This window comes from Symphalangus syndactylus, chromosome X, assembly GCF_028878055.3.
Source record: "Symphalangus syndactylus isolate Jambi chromosome X, NHGRI_mSymSyn1-v2.1_pri, whole genome shotgun sequence".
NCBI classification, from domain to species: domain Eukaryota; kingdom Metazoa; phylum Chordata; class Mammalia; order Primates; family Hylobatidae; genus Symphalangus; species Symphalangus syndactylus.
Window position 1 is genome coordinate 63,674,636 of NC_072447.2, and position 24,659 is coordinate 63,699,294.

A 24,659-nucleotide genomic window follows, 5' to 3' on the forward strand; every position below is an offset into this window, starting at 1 on the left:
AAGCCGGACTAAAGTTTGATCATGAAGAGGGTCTTTGTTGCTTTTCCTATACCGTCCTTTTGTCAAGGGGCAACTTTTGATGATTAAAGACAAAGTTGGAGCTCCTGTGTCTGGCTCATCTCTGTGGAATATGAAGCAAAGGAAGAAAATGTTTACATATTCTCCAAGCACAAGAAATCATATCTCTAAGAGATTAAAAACAAAACAGAACAAAAACAAAAACTCTGTGTCTTCTAGCCCAGAAAGGAACAACCATGACTCATGCCTGGAAAATGTCTTAGTAATCACCAAATGACAAAGAGAGTACTATGGATGATCAGAGCACTCTCCCAGGGAACCTGAATCCTGTCATCCTGGAGGCTAACCAGGAGCAGGTAAGAGCAGCATTTGGATGTGAAACCAATGAGCGAAATGTAAGGGAAGAATCAAGGCAGACCTGGCTCAGTCATAGGTCACAGTACATTTACTCCCTCTTCTTTCTCTTCATGAGGCTCTCAAATTGGTCTGTACTGAGTAGAGGGGGTGGAGAGCAGGTGAGGGATAAGGGATGTTCAAACAGTCAAAGTAAGGAATATATTGTATTAGTGTGTGAAGGCGTGTGAATAGTCCGCACTTAGGTTTGCCTTTAATAGCCAAATATTGAGATATTAAACACAAAAGCCTTGGTCATCATTTTTTTTTCTAAGCACCATCATCTATTTTGTAACCTTGTTTATTCTACCCAAACATCTTCTCTTTCACACAAACTTGTGAATAATAGTGCAAATCAAGACTTTAAATACACTCTTGGTTTGCATTTGGCTAGAAAAAACTATGAAGATAATAAAAATGGGACCTGTGTTTATAATATAATTATCATGAATAATGGCAAAAGGAAATTAAATGAAGTGAACCATCAGCCTTCATGAAATCACTGTCTGTCTGGTAGTCTTGCTGGGTATCTTCCAGCCTCAGATTTAGCCTACCTTTTATGTGATGATACAATGACCATTTAGAAAATGGGCAGTGATGCCAATGATTATCAGACATCATTTACTGTGGACCAACATAATTGGGAACACCATTTCTTTTTCTCCTGATTTGTTTTCCTGCCATGAGAGTACACAATGACATTTAGAGCAGCTTCATGCAACCACACTAAAGTGAAAAATTAGTCATTTTGAACATCTTGGCAATGGAGCTGTATAATTACTTCTGTCAAGTATTTGTGTTTTGTCTGCATTGTACATGTTTGTTCTTTCCTATGAGCGATTGGAGGAGTGGAGGGGGTAAAATAAAGGACTTTAAAAGTCTATAAACATTATCATAAAAAAATTTCAGGGGGCAACTTCTAAAGATAAGTGGAGTCTTAGGTATGTTAGAGGTTCTTTTATAGGCAGGGGCTTAATTAGGCAGCTAAAGTTCTGTTCCATAACCTTGTGGTAGAAAACGACTTATGGCTAATTTTGAGGGGTGGGCTTGGCTTGGCAGTGGCTATTTCTGGTCAGGCTCTTCCCTTTTATAATTATGAAATTTCCTTCCCCTGATTTCCTAGAACATTTGCTTATTGTCAGGATAATTCATCTGACATTTACTAAATCTGGCCTTGTGGAATTAATTACCTTTTCCTATTCCTAGATTACCTACATTGCAAGCCTAGAAGGTTATCTATCTCTTTTTCATTGCATCCACCACACTACTGGGCACACAGGTGGGCTCAAGACACAAGGTTTTGGAATTTTTAGGGCAGGAAACATAATTCAGAAATCACAGCGCCATGGGATCTGTAAAAATGACCAAAAAACTTGGTTAGCTATCTGAGTGGGTAGGCTTCTTTCCCAGAGCAATAATTGTCACACTTTGGCGTGCATCAGAATCACCTGGAGGGCTTCAGTTTCTCATTCTACGGGTCTGGAGTGGGGACTGAGAATTTGCCTGGTACTGTGTATTACATGCATTATCTCATTTAATTCACGCACAGCCTTATGAAACGCCTACCACTTTAATTATAAATGACTCACTGGAGCGCAGAGGCCACGTGACTGGTGGGGGGTTGCTTGGCAGCACTGGCCACTTCCATCGTATTGGGGGTGGGGGTGGCGGGGAGTGTGTGTGTGTGTGTGTGTGTGGGGGGGGGGGTGATTAGTATGCCTTTTATTTCTTTCAGGGTCTGGAGATAGAAGAGAAATTCCCTGAGAAAAAGAAAAGTAGAAAGGTACCTACTCTGATCTTCTGGCCCCATCTGGTGGTTTCAAGTCCGACTAAAAAAAAAAAAAAAAAGCGCTGATTCGTGATCTCCCCCTGCTGGTGAGAATGGTGGGGTCAATGCGGCCGCCTCCTGTACCGGTTATTCTGAGGTGCATTTCTGTGGAAGCATTTCCGTTATTCTGAGGCAGTTGGGCTGAGGCGGTTGGTCGCCTCGCTCTCCGTCCCTCATCTATATTTTGATTGGTTTATTTTTGTATTGTTTTCTTTCAGTTTCCGATTGGTAGAGAACTTTCTGCTAATAGCTTTTGTTCCAGTCCATCTGTGGCTTGTTAAAGGTACAACATGTATTGTCAGTCGTGACGAGAGCTTTTTGCCTTATATATTGATCATATATTATAAATATAGAAATATATCCTGTGTCAGGCTGGAGATGTGGGAGGAAAACTGGCTGAAGGAACTAGCCTTTAATTAGTTTATTTCCTTCCTGTCAAACCAACAAACTTTTCTGGAACATCTGACAAAATAACCTTTAAAAAGTACTTTAGGCTGACCGTGGTGGCTCGCGCCTGTAATCCCAGCACTTTGGGAGGCCGGGGCAGGCAGATCACCTGAGCTCAGGAATTCGAGACCAGCTTGGCCACCATGGCGAAACCTGGTCTCTACTAAAAAGACAAAAATTAGCGGGGCGTGGTAGCGTGCGCCTGTAGTCCCAGCTACTCGGGAGGCTGAGGCGGAAGAATTGTTTGAAACTGGGAGGCGGAGTTGCAGTGAGCCAAGATGGCGCCACTGCACTCCAGCCCGGGTGACAGAGCAAGACTCTGTCTCAAAAGAAAAAAAAGAAAAAACTTAAATATACTATTACTTGGTGAGAAAATGTTTATCCTGCCCTGCAGATAGTATATCAGTGAATGAATGTTTTAAACATTACAACTGGGTGCAGTGGCTGCGGCAGGAGGATGGCTTGAACTGGGAAGTGCAGGTTGCAGTGAGCCAAGATGGCGCCACTGCACTCCGGCCTGGGCGACAGAGTAAGACTCTTGTCTCAAAAGAAAAAAAATTAAATAGCCAGGCGCAGTGGCTCACGCCTGTAATCCCAGCACTTTGGGAGGCTGAGGCGGCCGGATCATGAGGTCAAGAGATCGAGACCATCCTGGCCAACATGGTGAAACCCTGTCTCTATTAACAATACAAAAATGAGCTGGGCATGGTGGCATGCGTCTGTAGCTACTTGGGAGGCTGAGGCAGGAGAATCACTTGAGTCCAGGAGGCAGAGGTTGCAGTGAAGCGAGATCGTGCCACTGCACTCCAGCCTGGACGACAGAGTGAGACTCTTGTCTCAAAAGAAAAAAAAAAAATAACCAAGCACGGTAGCTCACGCCTGTAGTCCCAGCACTTTGGGAGGCTGAGGCAGGTGGATCACGAGATCAAAAGGTCGAGACCAAACTGGCCAACACGGTGAAACCCCGTCTCTACAAAAAATGCAAAAATTAGCTGGGCATGGTGGCATGCGTCTGTAGCTACTTGGGAGGCTGAGGCAGGAGAATCACTTGAGTCTGGGAGGCAGAGGTTGCAGTGAGCCAAGATCGCGCCACTGCACTCCAGCCTGGCGACAGCGAGACTCCATCTCAAAAAAAATAAAGAAATAAATAATAAATTAATTAAATATACTATTACTTGGTGACAGCTGGGCGCTGCAGCTCACTCCTGTAATACCAGCACCTTCGGAGGTTGAGGCGGGAAGAAAGCTTGAGAGCAAGACTTTGAGACCAGCCTAGGCAACATAGCAAAACTTCCGTCTCTACCAAAAAATAAATGAAATAAAATAAAATTAGCAGTATGTTGTGGTGCCTGCCTGTAGTCCCAGTTACTCGGGAGGCTGAGGTGGGAGGATCACTTGAGCCTGGGAGGGGGAGGTTGCAGTGAGCCGAGATCATGCCACTGCACTCCAGCCAGGATGACAGAGCAAGACTGTCTCAAAAGAAAAAATAATAAAAATTAAATATAGTATTACTTGATGACAGCTGGGCACGATGGCTCACTCTTGTAATTCCAGCACTTTTGAGAGGCTGAGGTGGGAGTATTGCTTGAGGGCAAGAGTCTGAGTTTGAGACCAGCCTGGGCAACACAGCAAAACCTCCATCTCTACCAAAAGAAGAAAAAATTAGCTGGGTGTGGTGGCGCGTACCTGTAGTCTCAGTTACTCTGGAGGCTGAGGTGGGACGATCGCTTGAGCACGGGAGGTTGATGCTGCAATGAGGAGTGATCTTGCCAACTGCACTCCAGCTCTCAAGTCAGGATGATGAATCGGGGTAATGACTTCATGTGGCCACTAGGAGGTCGCAGCTGTTGGAAAACGTGTTCTCATGCAGTAGGAGAACACACCGTACAAAAGCCGTCTTGAGAAGGCATTCCTCCAATTAAAAGGGAAATTGGTGATTTCTCTTTGACAGAATCACTCCCCATCCTAAAAACTGCATTTTTGTGTATGTCGTATTTATTGATACATTTCCTTAATATTTCCATCATGAAGATGTGTATGGGTTCAAGGAAGGCAGTAACTGTGTGCAACCTAGCAGTGGCTCATGTGTTTACACACTCAGTAACTCTTGGTGATGTTGAGATGATTATGACAATAGTGATGGTGTTGATAATAAGAGTGAACTCAATCATATGTGTCTTCTGAAATTCTCAACAGTTTTACATTCACCTAGTGAATTTATAATTCACATATCACATTCTGCCTTGTGGTGTATTTGTTTCATTATGAGCTTTATCTTTCCAAAAACAGGACTTCTTGAAGAGAATGACTGTGTTTTGCCCATTTTCACTTACCCTGCTAAGGATAGCACGGGTTCATATATACTAGTAAATCCTTAACAATATTTACATAATTGAAAATAAGCGATAATGGTTCTTGAAGAATTGCTAGCCTGAGACCGTAAAAAGGTGCTTGGTCAAGGCCAAGAAAGTTGAATCCGCTGATCCAAACTGCCTGGATTATTGTAGTAACTGACTAACTGGTTTCATTGAATCTATCCTTGCCACTCTTCAATGTAACAGTTTTTAGGAATTGATATACTTTATTAGCTACTATGTTATTTTTTATAACAGCTTTGTTGAAATATAATTTATGTACCACGTAACTTGCTCATTTAAAGTGTACAACTCAATTTTTTTTTAGTATCTTGTGTCACAGAGTTGAACAACCATCACCATGATCAATTTAGAGCTTTTTTAAATCACCCCTAGAAGAAACCCTATACCCTTTATCTATCACACCCCAGCCACCCCTCCACCCCTATACATCCCAGCTTTAGGCAACCACTAATCTACTTTCTGTCTCTATATATTTGCCTATTCTGGATATTCAATATAAATTGAATCATAAAATATGTGGTCTTTTGTGACTGGCTTCTTAACATAACATTTTCCAGCAACAAGCTGTGACAACATGTGTGAAATGTTGTCTATGAGGGCAGCTCACTGGAGAATTAGTGGCAAGGGTTTTTATTGAGGGCTGGTCATACAGGCACCTCCTACCTAGCACATACCAAAATTTCAGATTTCTAGGAGGAAATCTGGTGTTCACCATAAGCCATAAGGCAAAGTGAGCTCATCTTATCAATTGGTGTTGTGGGAACCCTCCCCAAATCCAAGTTCCCAGATGCTAGCCAAGGGCCAACCTTTGTAAGCAAGATTTTCAAATGACAATATTCTTAGGTCTGATATGTTATCCCTGATCCACACAGATTTTGATAGGGATTGTCTTGATTCTGTAGATCAACCTGGGCATTATTGCCATCTTAACAATATTAAGTAAGCTGATCAATGAACACGGGACATCTTTCCATTTATTTAGGTCTTTCTCTTAATGATGTTTTGTAGTTCTCAGTATATTAGACAATGTCTATGTTGGATTACATGGATTGATTTTTCAAACTAGCCTTGCATCCCTGGGATAAATCCCACTTGGTCATGGTATATATTAAATAATACTTTTAATATGTTGCTCAAATTTGTTTGCTAATATCTTGTTAAGAATTTTGTTTCTGTATTCATGAGGGATATTGGCCATGGAGTTTTCTTATTTTATATTATCTTTGGATGTTTTTGGCATCACTGTAAAAGTGTTCTCATATAAGAAGTTGAGAATTGTTCCCTTTTCTATTTTATGGAAGAGACATGTAGAATTGATATTAATTGTTCTTTAAATATTTTGCTTAATTCTCCAGTGAAACCATCTGGGCCTGGAGATTTTCCTTTTGGGAAATTTAAAAATTAATAATTGAATTTATTTAAAACTGGGACTATTCAAATGATGTATTTCCTATTGGGTGTGTTATGGCAGTGTGCTTTCGAAGGAATTCATCCATTTCTTTTAAGTTGTCAAATTTATGTGGGTAGTGTTGTTTAAAGTGTTCCTTTATCCTTTTTATATCAGTAGGGTCTGTATCCTTTTATGTCAGTAGGGTCTGTTTTATTTCTTTTAAAAAAACTTTTATTGAGGTATAATTGATATATTAATACAAAGAACTGCATATATTTAATGTATATAATTTGACGAGCTTGTTCACATGTAAACACTCATGATTCCATTACCATAATCAAGGTAGTAGACATATCCAACACCAGCCAAAGTTTCCTTGTGTTCCTTTGTTGTTGTTGTTGGGTGTTTTCTTGGCAAGAACACTTAACATGATGTCTACCCTCTTAACAAATTTTGAAGTGCCCAGTGCTGTTAACTATAGGCACTCTGTTGTGCAGCAGATCTGTAAAATTTATTAATCTATGTCATTTCTGATATTGTTAATTTGTTTCTTCTTTTTCTTTGTCAATCTTGGTAGAGGTTTGCCAGGTTTTTAATCTTTTCAAAGAACCAGACTTTGTTTCATTGATTTTTACTCTTGGTTTTTCTGTTTTTAATTTCATTGATTTCTGCTTTTATCATTATTTTTTCCTAAGTTATGCTTGCATTGGATTTACTTTTCTCTTCTTTTTCTAGTATTGAGGTGGGTGCTTAGAGTATTGACTTTTCAGCTTTTCCTCTTTTCTAATATTAAATAGTGTTATAAATTTCCCTTTCAGTTTTAGCTGTGGCCCATATGTATATATGTATATATTTTAGCTGTGACCCACGTATATATGTATATATGGTATCATCTATTCTATATATATCTGTCTCTCTCCCTATATATATGTACAATATATATTTTATTATATATAATAGTATATAATATTGTATTTCATGTATAATAAAATATATAATGAAATATATATAATACAATATATTTATGTGTATAATATGTATATGTATTATATATAATTTAAAAATGAATGTATCTATTTTAAATAGAGACAGAATGTCCCTATGTTGCTCAGGATGGTCTTGAACTCCTGGCCTCAGGTAATTGTCCCCATGTTTGCCTCTCAAATTGCTGATATTACAGGTGTGAGCCACTGCACCTGGCCCACAAATTTTGATGTGTTGTATTTTCGTTTTCATTCAGTTCAGTGTTTTTTTTTTTTATTTTGATTAAACCTTCATCTTTGATCCATGAGGTATGTCGTTTCGTTTCCAAGTGTTTGGAGATTGTTCTGTTATTATTTATATATTTATTTTGAGACAGAGTCTTGCTCTGTCGCCCAGGCTGGAGGGCAGTGGCACGATCTCGGCTCACTGCTTGCAGTGAGCATACATAGGTATGCATGTGCCATGGTGGTTTGCTGCATCCATCAACCCATCATCTACATTAGGTATTTCTCCTAATGCTGTTCCTCCCCTAGGCCCCCACCCCCTGACTGACCCCGGTGTGTGATGTTTCCCTCACTGTGTCCATGTGTTCTCATTTTTCAAATGAACTCTGCCTCCTGGGTTCATGCCATTCTCCTGCCTCAGCCTCCCGAGTAGCTGGGACTACAGGCGCCTGCCACCACGCCCAGCTAATTTTTTGTATTTTTAGTAGAGACAGGGTTTCATCGTGTTGGCCAGGATGGTCTGGATCTCCTGACCTCGTGATCCACCCGCCTCGGCCTCCCAAAGTGCTAGGATTACAGGCATGAGCAACCACGCCCGGCCCTGTTGTTCTGTTATTCTTGTCACTCATTTCTAGTTTGATCCCATTGTGGTCAGAGAACATACTGTGTTATGAGTTCAATTCTTTTTTTATTTGCTGAGATTTGTTTTACAACTGAGGGTATCATCTATTTTGGTGAAAGTTCCATGGGCACTTGAAATGAATGTTTTTTTTTTTTGTTTTTTTTTTGTTTTTTTTGGGGGGTGACATGTTCTATAAATGTCAATTAGATTCTGTTTGTTGCTGTTGTTGTTGAATTCCTCTATACCCTTGCTGATTTTTTATCTAGTTGATTTTTAAAAATCAATTATTGAGATAGGGATGTTGAAGTCTCCAACTGTAAATGTGGATTTGTCTGTTTCTCCTTTCAATTCTGTCAGTCTTTGCTTCGTGTATTTTTCAGATCTGTTGGTTGGTACATACATGTTTGAGATTGCTGTATCTTCTTGGTCGATTGACTCTTTTAATATTATGTAATGTTTCTCTCTGACCCTGTTAATTTACTTTGCTCTGATATTACTTTAACTGATATTAATATAGCCACTTCTGTTTGTTTAAAATTAATGTATGCATGATATATCTTTTTCCACTTTTTAATTTCCATCTGCTTATATCATTGTATTTGAAGGGGGTTTTCTTGTTGACAGCATGTCATTGGGGTGTGCTTCTTTCTTTTTTTTTTTTTTTTTTTTTGAGACAGAGTCTCCCTCTATCACCCAGGCTGGAGTACAATGGTGCGATCTCGGCTCACTGCAACCTCCACCTCCTGGGTTCAAGTGATTCTCCTGCCTCAGCCTCCTGAGTAGCTGGGAATACAGGTGCGCACCACCACACCTGGCTAATTTTTGTATTTTTAGTAGAGACAGGGTTTCACCATGTTGATGTTGGTCAGGCTGGTCTCGAATTCCTGACCTTGTGATCCATCTGCCTCAGCCTCCTAAAGTGCTGGGATTACAGGTGTAAGCCACCGCACCAGGCCTTGTGTGTGTGTGTGTGTGTGTGTGTGTGTGTGTGTGTGAGTGAGAGAGAGAGAGAGACAGAGTCTCACTCTGTTGCCCAGGCTGGAGTGCAGTGCCGCAATCTCAGCTCAGTGCAACCTCTGCCTCCCAGGTTCAAGCAATTCTTGTGCCTCAGCCTCCCAAGTAGCTGGGACTACAGGGGCGGGCCACCACACCCAGCTAATTTTTTGTATTTTTAGTAGAGACAGTGTTTCACCATGTTAGCCAGGATGGTCTCGATCTCCTGACCTCCTTATCTGCTCACCTCGGCCTCCCAAAATGCTGGGATTACAGGCATGAGCCACTGTGTCAGGCCTGGGGTGTGCTTTTTAAAATTCGCTTTGCCAATATCTGTCTTTTAATTGTTTTACTTAATTTATTTACATTTAATATGATTATTGATATGTCATACCTTAAGTTTGCCATTTTTTTTTGTTTTCTGGTTATTCCTTCTAGTTTTCATTTTTATATTTGCTTTTTCTTTCTGCCTTCCAGTCAGTTACATGAACATTCACTATAATTCCATTTGGATGCATCTATAGTGGTTTTGAGTGTCTCTCTTCACGTGGCTTTCATAGTGGTTGCTCTAGGTATTACTGTGTGTGTGTGTGTGTGTGTGTGTATTTTCAGATTCTACTGGAGTTATCATTTCGCAGTTTGAGAGAGGTATAGAAACGTTTCCTTCCTTTACATCTCTTTATCCTTTATTTTTTGATATTACTGTTTTTAACATTTCCTGTACCTACATTGAGAACCACATGAGACAGTGTTCTAATTTTTGCCATAACTGTCAAACATATTTGAGAAAACTCAGGATCAGAAGGAAAGTCTGTTGAATTTACCCATACTTTGCTATTTCTATTGTTCTTTCTTCCTGATGTTTTAAAATGCCTTCTTTTATACCTTTTATTTTTTTTAATTTGTAAATTTTCTATTCTATTGGGGTAGATTTACTGGCAACAAATTCTCTTAATTTTTCTTCATCTGAGAATGTTTTGATTTTCCCTTCACTCTTTTTTTTTTTTTTTTCGAGACAGAGTCTTGCTCTGTCGCCCAGGCTGGAGGGCAGTGGCACAATCTCGGCTCACTGCAACCTCCGCCTCCCGGTTCACACCATTCTCCTGCCTCAGCCTCCTGAGTAGCTGGGACTACAGGCGTCCGCCACCACACCTGGCTAATTTTTTGTATTTTTAGTAGAGACGGGGTTTCACCATGTTAGCCAGGATGGTCTCCATCTCCTGACCTCGTGATCCGCCCGCCTTGCCTCCCAAAGTGCTGGGATTACAGGCATGAGCCACCGCGCCCAGCCATTTTTCCCTTCACTCTTGAAGGATATTTTCCCTGGATATTGAATTCTGAGTTTAGAGCTGTTTTCTTTTAGTTTTTGGAAAATATTGTGTCATCTCCTCTGGGCTGCACAGTTTCTAATGAGAAATCTACTGTTATTCAGAAATTTTCACTTCTGTTAGAAATATTTCATTCCCCTCTTGCTGCCTTCAAAGTTTTTTTCTGGGTTGTTAAGTTTCAGAAGTTTTATGATGTGTTTATTATGTTAATTACTTTGGGTTTATCCTGTTTACGATTTGCTTAGCATCTTCAGTCTAGATTTATATCTCTCCCAGATTTGGGAAATTTTCAGTCTTATTTCTGAAACTAAGCATTTTTGTAGTAAAGATTAACAGAAGTAGAATCTCTGGGTAAAAGGGTTCAAACATTTGAAATCCAACAGATATTTTCAAATAACCCTCCCAAAGTTTATGGCAGTTTTTATTTGCATCGACAGTGAATACAAATGACTGTTTACCCACTCCCACATCAACAGAAGTTATTATCAATATATTAAACCTTTGTCAGTGTCCTAAACAAAAATAATCTATTATTATTTTAATCTGCATTTATTTTTAGTGAAATTGAACATATTTTCATAGTTATTGGTCATTTGTATTTCTTTTCTAATTGTTCATTTTCTTGCCAGTTTTTTTGATGGGAAGTTCATCTATTTTATTGATCATAGAGTTCTCATTGTACATTTTTTCTTACACTTTAAGTTCTAGGATACATGTGCAGATGGTGCAGGCTTGTTACATAGGTAGGCATGTGCCATGGTGGTTTGCTGCATTCATCAACCCATCATCTATATTAGGTATTTCTCCTAATGCTATTCCTCCCCCTGGCCCCAGTGTGTGATGTTTCCCTCACTGTGTCCATGTGTTCTCATTTTTCAACTCCCAGTTATGAGTGAGAACATGTGGTATTTGGTTTGCTGTTCCTGTGTTAGTTTGCCTAGAATGATGGTTTCCAGCTTCATCCATGTCCCTGCAAAGGACATGAACTCATCCGTTTTTATGGCTGTATAGTATTCCATGGTGTATATGTGCCACATTTTCTTTATCCAGTATATCATTGATGGGCATTTGGGTTGGTTCCAAGTCTTTGCTATTGTGAATAGTGCTGCAATAAACATACATGTGCATGTGTCTTTATATTAGAATGATTTATAATCCTTTGGGTATATACCCAGTGATAGGATTGCTGAATCAAATGGTATTTCTGGTTCTAGGTCCTTGAGGAATTGCCACACTGTCTTCCACAATGGTTGAACTAATTTACACTCCCACCAAGTGTAAAAGCGTTCCTATTTCTCCACATCCTCTGCAGCATCTGTTTCCTGACTTTTTAATGATCGCCATTCTAACTGGCATGAGATGGTATCTCATTGTGGTTTTGATTTGCATTTCTCTGATGGCCAGTGATGATGAGCTTTTTTTCATATGTTTGTTGGCCACGTAAATGTCTTCTTTTGAGAAGTGTCTGTTCATATCCTTTGCTCATTTTTTGATGGGGTTGTTTGTTTTTTTCTCGTAAATTTGTTTAAATTCTTTGTAGATTCTGGATATTAGCCCTTTGTCAGATGGATAGATTGCAAAAATTTTCTCCCATTCTGTAGGTTGCCTTTTCACTCTTATGATAGTTTATTTTGCTGTGCAGAAGCTCTTTAGTTTAATTAGATCCAATTTGTCAATTTTGGCTTTTGTTGCCATTGCTTTTGGTATTTTAGTCATGAAGTCTTTACCCATGCCTATGTCCTGAATGGTATTGCCTAGGTTTTCGTCTGGGGTTTTTATGGTTTTAGGTCTTACGTTTAAGTCTTTAATCCATCTTGAGTTAATTTTTGTATAAGGCATAAGGAAGGAGTCCAGTTTCAGTTTTCTGCATATGGCTAGCCAGTTTTCCCAACACCATTTATTAAATGGGGAATCCTTTCCCCATTGCTTGTTTTTGTCAGGTTTGTCAAAGATCAGATGGTTGTAGATGTGTGGCATTATTTCTGAGGCCTCTGTTCTGTTTTATTGGTCTATATATCTGTTTTGGTACCAGTACCATGTTGTTTTGGTTACTGTAGCCTTGTAGTATAGTTTGAAGTCAGGTAGCATGATGCCTCCAGCTTTGTTCTTTTGGCTTAGGATTGTCTTGGTTATCTGGGCTCTTTTTTGTTTTCATATGAAATTTAAAGTAGTTTTTTCTAATTCTGTGAAGAAAGTCGATGGTAACTTGATGAGGATAGCATTGAATCTATAAATTGCTTTGGGCAGTATGGCCATTTTTATGATATTGATTCTTCCTATCCATGAGCATGGAATGTTTTTCTGTTTGTTTGTGTCCTCTCTTTTTTCCTTAGGCAGTGGTTTGTAGTTCTCCTTGAAGAGGTCCTTCAAATCCCTTGTAAGTTGTATTCCTAGGGATTTTATTCTCTTTGTAGCAATTGTGAATGGGAGATCACTCATGATTTGGCTCTCTGTTTGTCTCTTATTGGTGTATAGGAATGCTTGTGATTTTTGCACATTGATTCTGTATCCTCTGACTTTGCTGAAGTTGCTTATCAGCTTAAGGAGATTTTGGGCTGAGACGATGGGGTTTTCTAAAGATACAGTCATGTCATCTGCAAACAGAGACAATTTGATTTCCTCTCTTCCTATTTGAATACCCTTTATTTCTTTCTCTTGCCCGATTGCCCTGGCCAGAACTTCCAATACTATGCCGAATAGGAGTGGTGAGAGAGGGCATCCTTGTCTTGTGCCGGTTTTCAAAGGGAATGTTTCCAGCTTTTGCTCATTCAGTATGATATTGGCTGTGGGTTTGTCATAAATAGCTCTTATTATTTTGAGATACATTCCATCAGTACTTAGTTTATTGAGGGTTTTTAGCATGAAGATGTGTTGAATTTTATCGAAGACCTTTTCTGCATCTATTGAGATAATCATGTGATTTTTGTCATTGGTTCTGTTTATGTGATGGATTACGTTTATTGATTTGCGTATGTTGATGTGAACCATCCTTGCCTCCCAGGGATGAAGCCAACTTGATTGTGGTGGATAAGCTTTCTGATGTGCTGCTGCATTTGGTTTGCCAGTATTTTATTGAGGATTTTTGCATCAATGTTCGTCAGGGATATTGGCCTGAAATTTTCTTTTCTTGTTCTGTCTCTGCTAGGTTTTGTTTTCAGGATGATGCTGAACTCATAAAATGAGTTATGGAGGAGTACCTCTTTTTCTATTGTTTGGAATAGTTTCAGAAGGAATGGTGCCAGCTCCTCTTTGCACCTCTGGTAGAATGCAGCTGTGAATCTGTCTGGTCCTGGGCCTTTTTTGGTTGGTAGTCTATTAGTTACTGCTTCAATTTCAGAACTTGTTGTTGGTCTATTCAGGGATTCGATTTCTTCCTAGTTTAGTCTTGGGAGGGTGTACATGTCCAGGAATGTATCCATTTCTTCTAGATTTTCTAGTTTATTTGCATAGAGGTGTTTATAGTATTCTCTGATGGTAGTTTGTGCTTTCGTGGGATCAGTGGTGATATTCCCTTTAATGTTTTTTATTGTGTCTATTTGGTTCTTCTCTATTTTCTTCTTTATTAGTCTGGCTAACAGTTTATCTGTTTTGTTAATCTTTTCAAAAAGCCAGCTTCTGTATTCTTCGATTTTTTGAAGGGTTTTTCTTTTTTTTTTTTGAATTTACTTTTTATTTATTTATTTATTTATTTATTTATTTTTTTCATTATACTTTAGGGTTTTAGGGTACATGTGCACAATGTGCAGGTTTGTTACATATGTATCCATGTGCCATGTTGATTTCCTGCACCCATTAACTCATCATTTAGCATTAGGTGTATCTCCTAATGCTGTCCCTCCCCCCTCCCCCCACCCCACAACAGTCCCCGGAGTGTGATGTTCCCCTTCCTGTGTCCATGAGATCTCATTGTTCAATTCCCACCTATGAGTGAGAACATGCGGTGTTTGGTTTTTTGTCCTTGCAATAGTTTACTGAGAATGATGTTTTCCAGTTTCATCCATGTCCCTATAAAGGACACGAACTCATCATTTTTTATGGCTGCATAGTATTCCATGGTGTATATGTGCCACATTTTCTTAATCCAGTCTATCGTTGTTGGACATTTGGGTTGGTTCCAACTCTTTGCTATTGTGAATAGTGCCGCAATAAACATACGTGTGCATGTGTCTTTATAGCAGCATGATTTATAGTCCTTTGGGTATATACCCAGTAATGGGATGGCTGGGTCAAATGGTATTTCTAGTTCTAGATCCCTGAGGAATCGCCACACTGACTTCCACAATGGTTGAACTAGTTTCCAGTCCCACCAACAGTGTAAAAGTGTTCCTATTTCTCCACATCCTCTCCAGCACCTGTTGTTTCCTGATTTTTTAATGATGGCCATTCTAACTGGTGTGAGATGGTATCTCACTGTGGTTTTGATTTGCATTTCTCTGATGGCCAGTGATGAGGAGCATTTCTTCATGTGTTTTTTGGCTGCATAAATGTCTTCTTTTGAGAAGTGTCTGTTCATGTCCTCTGCCCACTTTTTGATGGGGTTGTTTGTTTTTTTCTTGTAAATTTGTTTGAGTTCATTGTAGATTCTGGATATTAGCCCTTTGTCAGATGAGTAGGTTGCAAAAATTTTCTCCCATTCTGTAGGTTGTCTGTTCACTCTGATGATAGTTTCTTTTGCTGTGCAGAAGCTCTTTAGTTTAATGAGATCCCATTTGTTGATTTTGGCTTTTGTTACCATTGCTTTTGGTGTTTTAGACATGAAGTCCTTGCCCACGCCTATGTCCTGAATGGTATTGCCTAGGTTTTCTTGTAGGATTTTAATGGTTTTAGGTCTAACATATAAGTCTTTAATCCATCTTGCATATGTCTATCTCCTTCAGTTCTGCTCTGATCTTAGTTATTTCTTGTCTTCTGCTAGCTTTTGAATTTGTTTGCTCTCGCTTCTCTAGTTCTTTTAATTGTGATGTTAGGGTGTTGATTTTAGATCTTTCCTGCTTTCTCCTGTGGGCATTTAGTGCTATAAATTTCCCTCTAAACACTGCTTTAGCTGTGTCCCAGAGATTCTGGTACGTTGTGTCTTTGTTCTCATTGGTTTCAAAGAACTTATTTATTTCTGCCTTAATTTTGTTATTTACCCAGTAGTCATTCAGGAGCAGGGTGTTCAGTTTCCATGTAGTTGTGTGGTTTTGAGTGAGTTTCTTAATCTTGAGTACTAATTTGAGTGCACTGTGGTCTGACAGACTGTTATGATTTCCATTCTTTTGCATTTGCTGAGGAGTGTTTTACTTCCAATTATGTGGTCAATCTTAGAATAAGTGCAATGTGGTGCTGAGAAGAATGTATATTCTATTGATTTGGGGTGGAGAGTTCTGTAGATGTCTATTAGGTCCACTTGGTCCAGAGCTGAGTTCAAGTCCTGAATATCCTTGTTAATTTTCTCTCTCGTTGATTTGCCTAATATTGACAGTGGGGTGTTAAAGTCTCCCACTATTATTGTGTGGGAGTCTAAGTCTCTGTAGGTTTCTAAGAACTTGCTTTATGAATCTGGGTGCTCCTGTATTAGATGCTTATATATTTAGGATAGTTAGCTCTGCTTGTTGCACTGATCCCTTTACCATTATGTAATGCCCTTCTTTGTCTTTTTTGATCTTTGTTGGTTTAAAGTCTGTTTTATCAGAGACTAGGTTTGCAACTCCTGCTTTTTTTGCTTTTAATTTGCTTGGTAAATATTCCTCCATCCCTTTATTTTGAGCCTATGTGTGTCTCTGCACATGTGATGGGTTTCCTAAATACAGTACACCGATGAGTCTTGACTCTTTATCCAATTTGCCAATCTGTGTCTTTTAATTGGGGCATTTAGCCCATTTACATTTAAGGTTATTGTTATGTGTGAATTTGATCCTGTCATTATGATGCTAGCTGGTTATTTTGTCTGCTAGTTAATGTGGTTTCTTCATAGTGTTGATGTTCTTTACAATTTGGTATATTTTTGCAGTGGCTGGTACTGATTTTTCCTTTCCATATTTAGTGCTTCCTTCAGGAGCTCTTGTATGGCAGGCCTGGTGGTGACAAAAATCTCTCAGCATTTGCTTGTCTGTAAAGGATTTTATTTCTCCTTTGCTTATGAAGCTTAGTTTGGCTGGATATGAAATTCTGGGTTGAAAATTATTTTCTTCAAGAATGTTGAATATTGGCCCTCACTCTTTTCTGGCCTATAGGGTTTCTGCAGAGAGATCTGCTGTTAGTCTGATGGGCTTCTCTTTGTGGGTAACCCGACCTTTCTCTGGCTGCCCTTAACATTTTTTCCTTCATTTCAACCTTGGCAAATCTGATGATTATGTGTCTTGGGGTTGCTTTTCTCAAGGAGTATCTTTGTGGTGTTCTCTGTATTTCCTGAATTTTAATGTTGGCCTGTCTTGCTAGGTTGGGGAAGTTCTCTTGAATAATATCCTGAAGAGTGTTTTCCATCTTGGTTCCATTCTCCCTGTCACTTTCAGGTGCACGAATCAAATGTAGGTTTCATCTTTTCACATAGTCCCATATTTCCTGGAGGCTTTGTTCATTCCATTTCTTTCTTTTTTCTCTAATCTTGTCTTCACACTTTATTTCATTAAGGTGATCTTCAATCTCTGATATCCTTTATTCCACTTGATTGATTTGGCTACTGATACTTGTGCATGCTTCACGAAGTTCTCATGCTGTGTTTTTCAGCCCCATCAGGTCATTTATGTTCTTCTCTAAACTGGTTATTCTAGTTAGCAGTTCCTATAACCTTTTATCAAGGTTCTTAGCTTCCTTGCATTGGGTTAGAACATGTTCCTTCAGCTCGGAGGAGTTTGTTATTGCCCACCTTCTGAAGCCTACTTCTGTCAAATCATCAAACTCATTCTCCGTCCAGTTTGTTCCCTTGCTGGCGAGGAGCTGTGATCCTTTGGAGGAGAAGAGGCATTCTGGTTTTTGGAATTTTCAGCCTTTTTGCGCTGGTTTTTCCTCATCTTCGTGGATTTATCTACCTTTGGTTTTTGATGTTGGTGACCTTCGGATGGGGTTTCTGTGTGGACGTCCTTTTTGTTGATGTTGACACTATTCCTTTCTGTTTGTTAGTTTTCCTTCTAACAGTCAGGCCCTTCTGCTGCAGGTCTGCTGGAGTTTGCTGGAGTTCCACTCCAGACTCTGTTTGCTTGGATATCACCAGCAGAGGCTGCAGAAAAGAAAAGATTGCTGCCTGTTTCCTCTGAAAGCTTCGTCCCAGAGGGGCACCGACCAGATGCCAGCCAGAGCTCTCCTGTATGAGGTGTCTGTCGACCCCTGCTGGGAGGTGTCTCCAAGTCAGGGGGCAAGGGGGTCAGGGACCCATTTGAGGAGGCAGTCTGTCCCTCATCAGAGCTCGAGTGCTGTGCTGGGAGATCCGCTGCTCACTTCAGAGTCAGCAGGCAGGAACGTTTAAGTCTGCTGAAGATGTGCCCACAGCTGCCATTTCCCTCAGGTGCTCTGTCCCAGGGAGATGGGAGTTTTATCTATAAGCCCATGACTGGGGCTGCTGCCTTTCTTTTGGAGATGCCCTGCCCAGAGAGGAGGAATCTAGAGAGCTTGTTCTACATTTTGGAAAGTATTGTCATTGGTGTTGTCTTTTTTTTCTTTTGCCAGTTTGTTGTTAGGTCTTTTTAACCTTGCTTTGCTGTTTGTTGTGCCAAACATAAATTTTAAAATTTTTAGCTACTAACAATTTATCATCTTGTTTTGAAAGTTTTTTTTCCTTCTGCAAAATTATAAAAATATTCTTTTATAGTTTGTCTGGTATTTTCATGGTTCCATTTTAAATTCAAATCTTGGATCCATCTGTAATATACTTTCATGTAAAAGTAAGGTAGATTATAATAGATCTTTTCTATTACACTTTAATACAGAGGCATAGGGAGGAGAAAGGAGAGTTTATGAGAATGTTGTATACCTGGGACGAGTGAAATATTGACAAATTTTGGAGTCAAAGGGCTGTCTTCTCTTTTCTCAGTGTCCTCTCTGGATGGTACCCAAAGAAAAGTTTAAGTCAACTGGAGGTATGCCAGCTAAGGGAAAAATACGTTTAAAAATTTTTGGAAAAATCACAACTTTTACTCAGTAAGTTTTTATTGTTGATGATGTGAAAAGCTAGGAAAAAATAGGAGAAATGAAATTGCTTCTTTTGTGATTTTTGTGTTGCTGTTGTTTTGGTGGATAGACCTTTTCCTCTCATGACTAAAGACTTATGGTGACTTGTGTTAATGCTACATTTCCTTTATGTGCATCCCAGTGGGATACTTGTCTACAATGATGACCTTTACAAGAAGATGCTCATTTACTTAGTGAATAAATATTTTTCAGTTATCTATCAAGGAGGCAGATATGGGGTGGTGGTTATGTTTGTCCTCTGGAATCAGACTACTTGTGTTTAAATTCCAGTCTGATCACTTATTAGCTGTGTGATCTTGGGAAAGTTACTAAACTTTTCCATGTCTCAGGATCCTCATCTGCAAATGGGGATATTAATACCTCACAGGATTTTTGTGAATGTTAGAACAGTTTCGAACATATAGTAAATAATTTATAAACGTGAGCTTTTGTTAATGCTTATCAGTGGAGATAGAGCATAACATGTATGGTCCTACTCTTTATGAACCTTGCATTCTTGAGAAATTAAAAATTACAAATTGCAGTATTATTCCTTAAAAAGTTAAGGGGCTGAGTATAATGAAGTGGGAGAAGAATCCTCCTTTAAATAACATGGGCAGGGAAGGCCTCTCTGAAGAGGGGCCATTTAAGCTGAGACTTGATCCTTGAGAAAAAACTTGCAATTTTAAAAACAGAGGTAAGAATGTTCCAGGCTGTGGGAACATCTTGTACAAAAATACCAGGTAGAGAGAGTTTGGTAAATTCTAATATTTGAAAGAAGACTATTATGGTTGGAGAGCAGGGAATGCGAAATGCAGTTTATGAAGTGAGGTTGATGAGGTAGGCAGGACCTTGTAGACCAGGGTAGGTAGTTAGGATTTTTATTTTAAATTCTGTGGGAAATTACTGAAGAAGGGAGGGACACGATACCATTTTTCTTTTGTAAAAAGATTGCTCTTGTTGTTGTGCTGTATTTGTATCAGAGAAAGGTAAATTTTGGAAACGGGAAAAACAGCTTTGAGGCTCTTGACAGTGAGCCAAATGAGAGCCTAGGTGGCAGTGAAGATAGAGAGACATTGATGGGTATAGATATATTTTGAGGTCAAATCAACAAAGGTGATGGAAAAAAGTTAGAATCATAGACGATACCCAGCTTTCTGGCTTCAATAACAAGTTTGATGTGGTATCAATTTCTGAAAGGGGGGATACTGAGAAAAGGATCAGGTTTGGGGAGGGCCTTGACAATTCAAAGTTCTATTGTGAACATACTGAATTTGAGGTGTCTATTAGATATCCAAGTGGAGATGTGGAGTAGTAATTTGGATTCATGAACCTGGAGTTTAGGGCCAGCTTTTAGATGATATTTAAAGTCATGTATCTGGATGAGATAACCTAGGGAGATTAAAATGAGAAGAGGGCCTGGGATCATATATATATAATATATATAATATATAATATAATATATAATATATATTATATTATAATATATTATAATATATAATATATATTATATATTATATTATAATATATTATAATATAATATATAATATATATTATATATTATATTATAATATATTATAATATAATATATAATATATATTATATATTATATTATAATATAATATATTATAATTATATTATAATATAATTATATTATATATATATATACACATATGTATTCTAGTTCCTGGCACAAAGCAGGTGATCAATAAATATTTGTTAAACAATTGAACTAATGTATGAATGAAATGAATGAGATATTGAGCTATTAGCAAACTACAATTTTGTCATCTGTAAAATGGCAATAATACAAGTATCTTGTTTTTGGACAGGATTTAAAGCAATAAAAAATTTTATAGTGGGTAGCACGTGCTGAATTAACTTAACTACTATTAGCTCTCTGCACTTTGGGTGCTCATTCATAAAATAGGGGCAGTAACTTCTGCCTTGCTTCCTCCACAAGGCTATTTGTGAAGCCTGCAGGAGTTAATGCTTGACTCTATAAGGGGTTATTAATATTAATGTTTTAATAGGCCCGTACCTGCATCATACAGCTGCTCTGCTCTTCCCATCCTGTGGCAAGATTATTTAAATGAAAACGCGTCTTTTATTTTATTTTTTTGAGACAGGGTCTCAGTCTGTCACCCAGGCTGGAGAGCAGTGGCACAATCATTGCTCACTGCAACTTCTGCCTCCCGGGCTCAAGTGATCCTACCACCTCAGCCTTCCGAGTGGCTGGGACTATAGGTACGCACCACTACGCCCCAACTAATTTTTGTATCTTTTGTAGAGAAGGGGTTTTTTCATGTTGCCCAGGCTCATCTCCAACTCCTGTGCTCAAGCGATGCGCCCCAACTTGCTCTCCCAGAGAGCTGGGAGTACAGGAGTGGGCCACCGCGCCTGGCCAAAAACGCGTCTTTAAAGAGACCCGGTACTCCCTGCGTGTCAGCCCAGCCTGGTCCAACCAATTATACTAGAAACAACACCCTACTGCGAGGTTCTTCAGAGGCAGAGTTGGATTTTAAAATACCTAGCTCCACCCCTTCCTGTTAGGCTTTCGCGTGTCGCAGCTGTGCACGCTGATTGGTCCTCTGCTGGCCAATCACCACTGCACTTCATGACGGCTGTGGTTTTCAAAATCCCAACTGGGCTGGTGGACGGGCGCAGGAGTCAGGTTGAGACGGACTCGAGTCGCTATAGTAAGGAGCTCCGTTCATTTCCTTGGCCTCTCCTGGTCTAGGGGTGCATCGATGGTCTTTGCTGTCTGTCCTCAATCTCGGTGTGAGGTAGGCGCCTTTGGGCAAGTACTGCTGGCTCCAGCGTCCGGCTCTGTCGCCTGCCAGTGGGTCCTTGGGCGTCACTCCAGCCCCTTGCTGAATTCTGTTGCTGGGATGTGCGGCGTTCCTGTAAGGAAACTTTTCAATCTCCTCTCGATCAGCAGCCTGTGGAGTGAGCCCTGTACAAGGTTGGGCAGGGGGAGTGTTTGTTAAGGAGTGAGATGGCAAAGCAAACGAGACTGGGTCCCAGCTTTTAGATGGAGCAATTAGTATACGTGCCTGAATCAGAGTACTTTTACAAAACGTCTTTTCACAAGTGAAAGTGTGCAGGATTAATTTCATCTACAAATGCAGAGGGATCAGACATATTTAAGTCATAAAATGCTACTTGCAGCATGTCTTTTGAGCTACAGGTTGAAGGATATGCAGGGAGGATGGACACACGTATCCTCACTCTATTGTTAACCTTTTATCTTCACTGGCTCTTTTCTGTTCCCACCGGCAACCACCTTCAGCTTTGGCTTTCTCACCACCCTCTGCTACGCTTAGAATCGTAGAAGATCAGAGGTAGAGGGGACCCTAGAACAGCGGCGCTTAAATCTTAACGTGCATAGAAATCACCTGGGAATATTGTTAATTTGCAGATTTTGATTTGATAGGTCTAGTTTGGGGCCTGAGGTTTTAAATTGCTAACAAATTTCCAGGTGTTGCTAATATTGCTTGTCCATTTACCACATTGAATAGCGAAGAGGTTCCACCGCTTCGTTTTATTGGGTGGGAAAACTGGGTCCCAGAGAGGGAAAGGGACTTGCCCAGTGTCACCCAGCCAACTAAGAGCAGGGCCAAAACTAGACCTTAGGCATCCTTCCCAGCCCAGTGCTGTTTTATTGACACAATGCTGTGTTCTCTCCCCAGAGCCTTGCTGTCTGTAACCTGCCTTTATATAAAAAATGAAGTTGCTACTACTTCTTGTAGACTGTTTTGATCAGCTTAGCCCTGCTGCCCCTGTGTTGGTTTCAGCACCAGCCCTGGGAGGTCCAATGGAGTCTGCAACACTTGCCAGTGTGTATGTAGGGGACATGGAAAGTCTGAAAGGGGGAAAGGATTCTAATTTTCTTGCCCAAGGCTCAGGGTTCTGTAGGTGGCAGAAGTTGAGAGCATTCCTCAGAGAGTGTCCTTTTATGAAAGGATCTTTTTGATAGTGTCAATCCCCTCTCCTCCCCTTCCCCCTGGGAAAATTAGTTTACCTAAGTCAGTGCATCTGTCCCTCAATGCAAATGATTAGTGTTCAGGATAATAAATGGGGTATATGACCATCATTTAAATAACCTATTTTCTCTGAGATTTAGTTAACCTGTATGTTACCAGCTGAGAGTTTTCTAGCCTGTGGACTCCGTATTTCTTTTTCCTTTTAAAAGGTAAAGGTTTCAGAGTGTGAGTCTTTGGTCATCCATAAAAAAAAATTTATGAGGTGTAAATAATAATAGTGGAGTAAGTGATTTTCATACAGTGCAGTTAAGGGTGGGTGCACCCAATTTAGCTTTATTGCTGCTTGGCTGAGGTTTGAGGAATGAGATGGAATATAGGTTTGGATTTGATAGAAGAAGAGGGGAGTAAGGCAGTATTTATTAAATGCCTGCCATGCATCAGGTTTCGTACATGTAAATTTGCATTTGAGCCACACAAGTCCTCTGCAAGTAAGTGGTATTATAGCTGTTTTGAAAATGAGGAAATTGAGGCTCAGAAATGCTAAGTTGGCTGGCTTAGAAGTCCAGTTATTCAAACTCCAAGACCTGTGCTCATTCTACCTCCTCATACTATGGCCTTTCACTGTTTTGGAATGTTTTTGAGTGTGATCAAAGAGACGTCATGGTATTTTAGAAATTGCCCTGGAAAAAGCTGGGCAGCCTATGCCCCTTAATAGTTTGTCCTGGGTAGTAAATTACTTACTTCATCTGAGACTGTAAGATAGAATTGTACCTGCCTTGCCTAGCCTCATGGTTTTGTTGTGAGAATCAACCTTGGTAACATATGTGAATGCATATACTTATACTAGCTTTTCCTCACCTACAAAATGTTTCATCCTTCTCCATCCAAAGCGAAACCCAAATCAGCCTTTCTCCTTTCTTAAACTTTCCCCTCAAGCTGCAGACTTTTCTGTTTCCTTTTCTTACCAGCCTGGCCCCAGCCTAGCTTTTCAGCCTCATTCTAACCCCTCCCCAGCATGTTATTTATGCTCCCTACTCCAGACAACTAGGACATCCCTGAACTCTGTATGTTCATGCCTCTGCCTGGGCTCAGGCTTTCTTTGCCTGGAAACCTCCCAGTCAACTTGGGAACCTGTTTGTCATTTTAAGTCCTGATCACATGTTACTTCCTTTGTGAAGCCTTCCTCCAGCCCCTGTCCCCAACAAGATTACTGACTTTCCATTATGTTTCTACAGCACCTAGTTTGCGCTGCCATAAAGTGCCATGGACTGGGTGGCATTTAGTTCTCACAGTTCTGGAGGCTGGGAAATCCAAGATCAAGTTCTTATGTCAAATGATTTTTTAATAAGTTAGTTTGCTATAATCTCATCTTTTGAATTTTTTGTTCCTTCCAGGTGTCTGGAACTGGATTACGGTTTCTTCTGATTGAACGCAGCCTTTGAATGCTGCCTGGCCTATCACGAATACATGTGTGTGCAGTTATTGTTTTCTCTGGAGGGTCATAATTGCTTTGCCAGAACCTCATGCCTTTTAAAGAACATTGGCTCTACCAGCTTGCCTCCATACTATATGAGCTGTCATGTTCTTCATTGTTTTCAATGCAAAACTCCTATGTAATTTGTCCCCAGTGTTGCTAGGCCTAAACTAGGGGCTAGACAACATCCCAGCGTTCACAGAGGATGGTAGGCACTGTGCTTGGCTTTTTACATAAAGTGTCTCATTTAATTTGAACAACACCCTGCAGAGGTAGGTATACTTATCTCCATTTTACAGATGAGGTAACTGAAGCCCAGAGATTTTAAGTCAGTCACTTGCCTGAGGTTAATTGTGATAAAACCAAGATTTGAATCCAGATCTGCCCAACATCAAAGTCTGTTTTCTCCTAGGGATGCTATAGATAGACTGAAAATTCTCAAGAATTTT

General features: G+C 39.8%; 1 protein-coding gene across 5 annotated transcripts in view; it reads left to right on the plus strand.

Annotated features, from left to right (window-relative positions):
• Positions 1-2,148: 2,148 nt before the first annotated feature.
• CCNB3 (cyclin B3) overlaps positions 2,149-24,659 on the plus strand; it is a 93,195-nt gene continuing 70,684 nt past the window's right edge. The window contains exons 1-3 of one of the 5 annotated variants that reach the window (XM_055268880.2): positions 2,149-2,194; positions 2,458-2,522; positions 24,131-24,205. The gene's annotated coding sequence lies outside the window, so the exon portion shown is untranslated. Of the gene's footprint in view, positions 2,195-2,422; positions 2,523-21,623; positions 21,657-22,503; positions 22,594-24,124; positions 24,206-24,659 lie in introns of those variants that run through there. The other 4 variants (XM_055268883.2, XM_055268881.2, XM_055268882.2 and 1 more) reach the window with 4 other exon arrangements.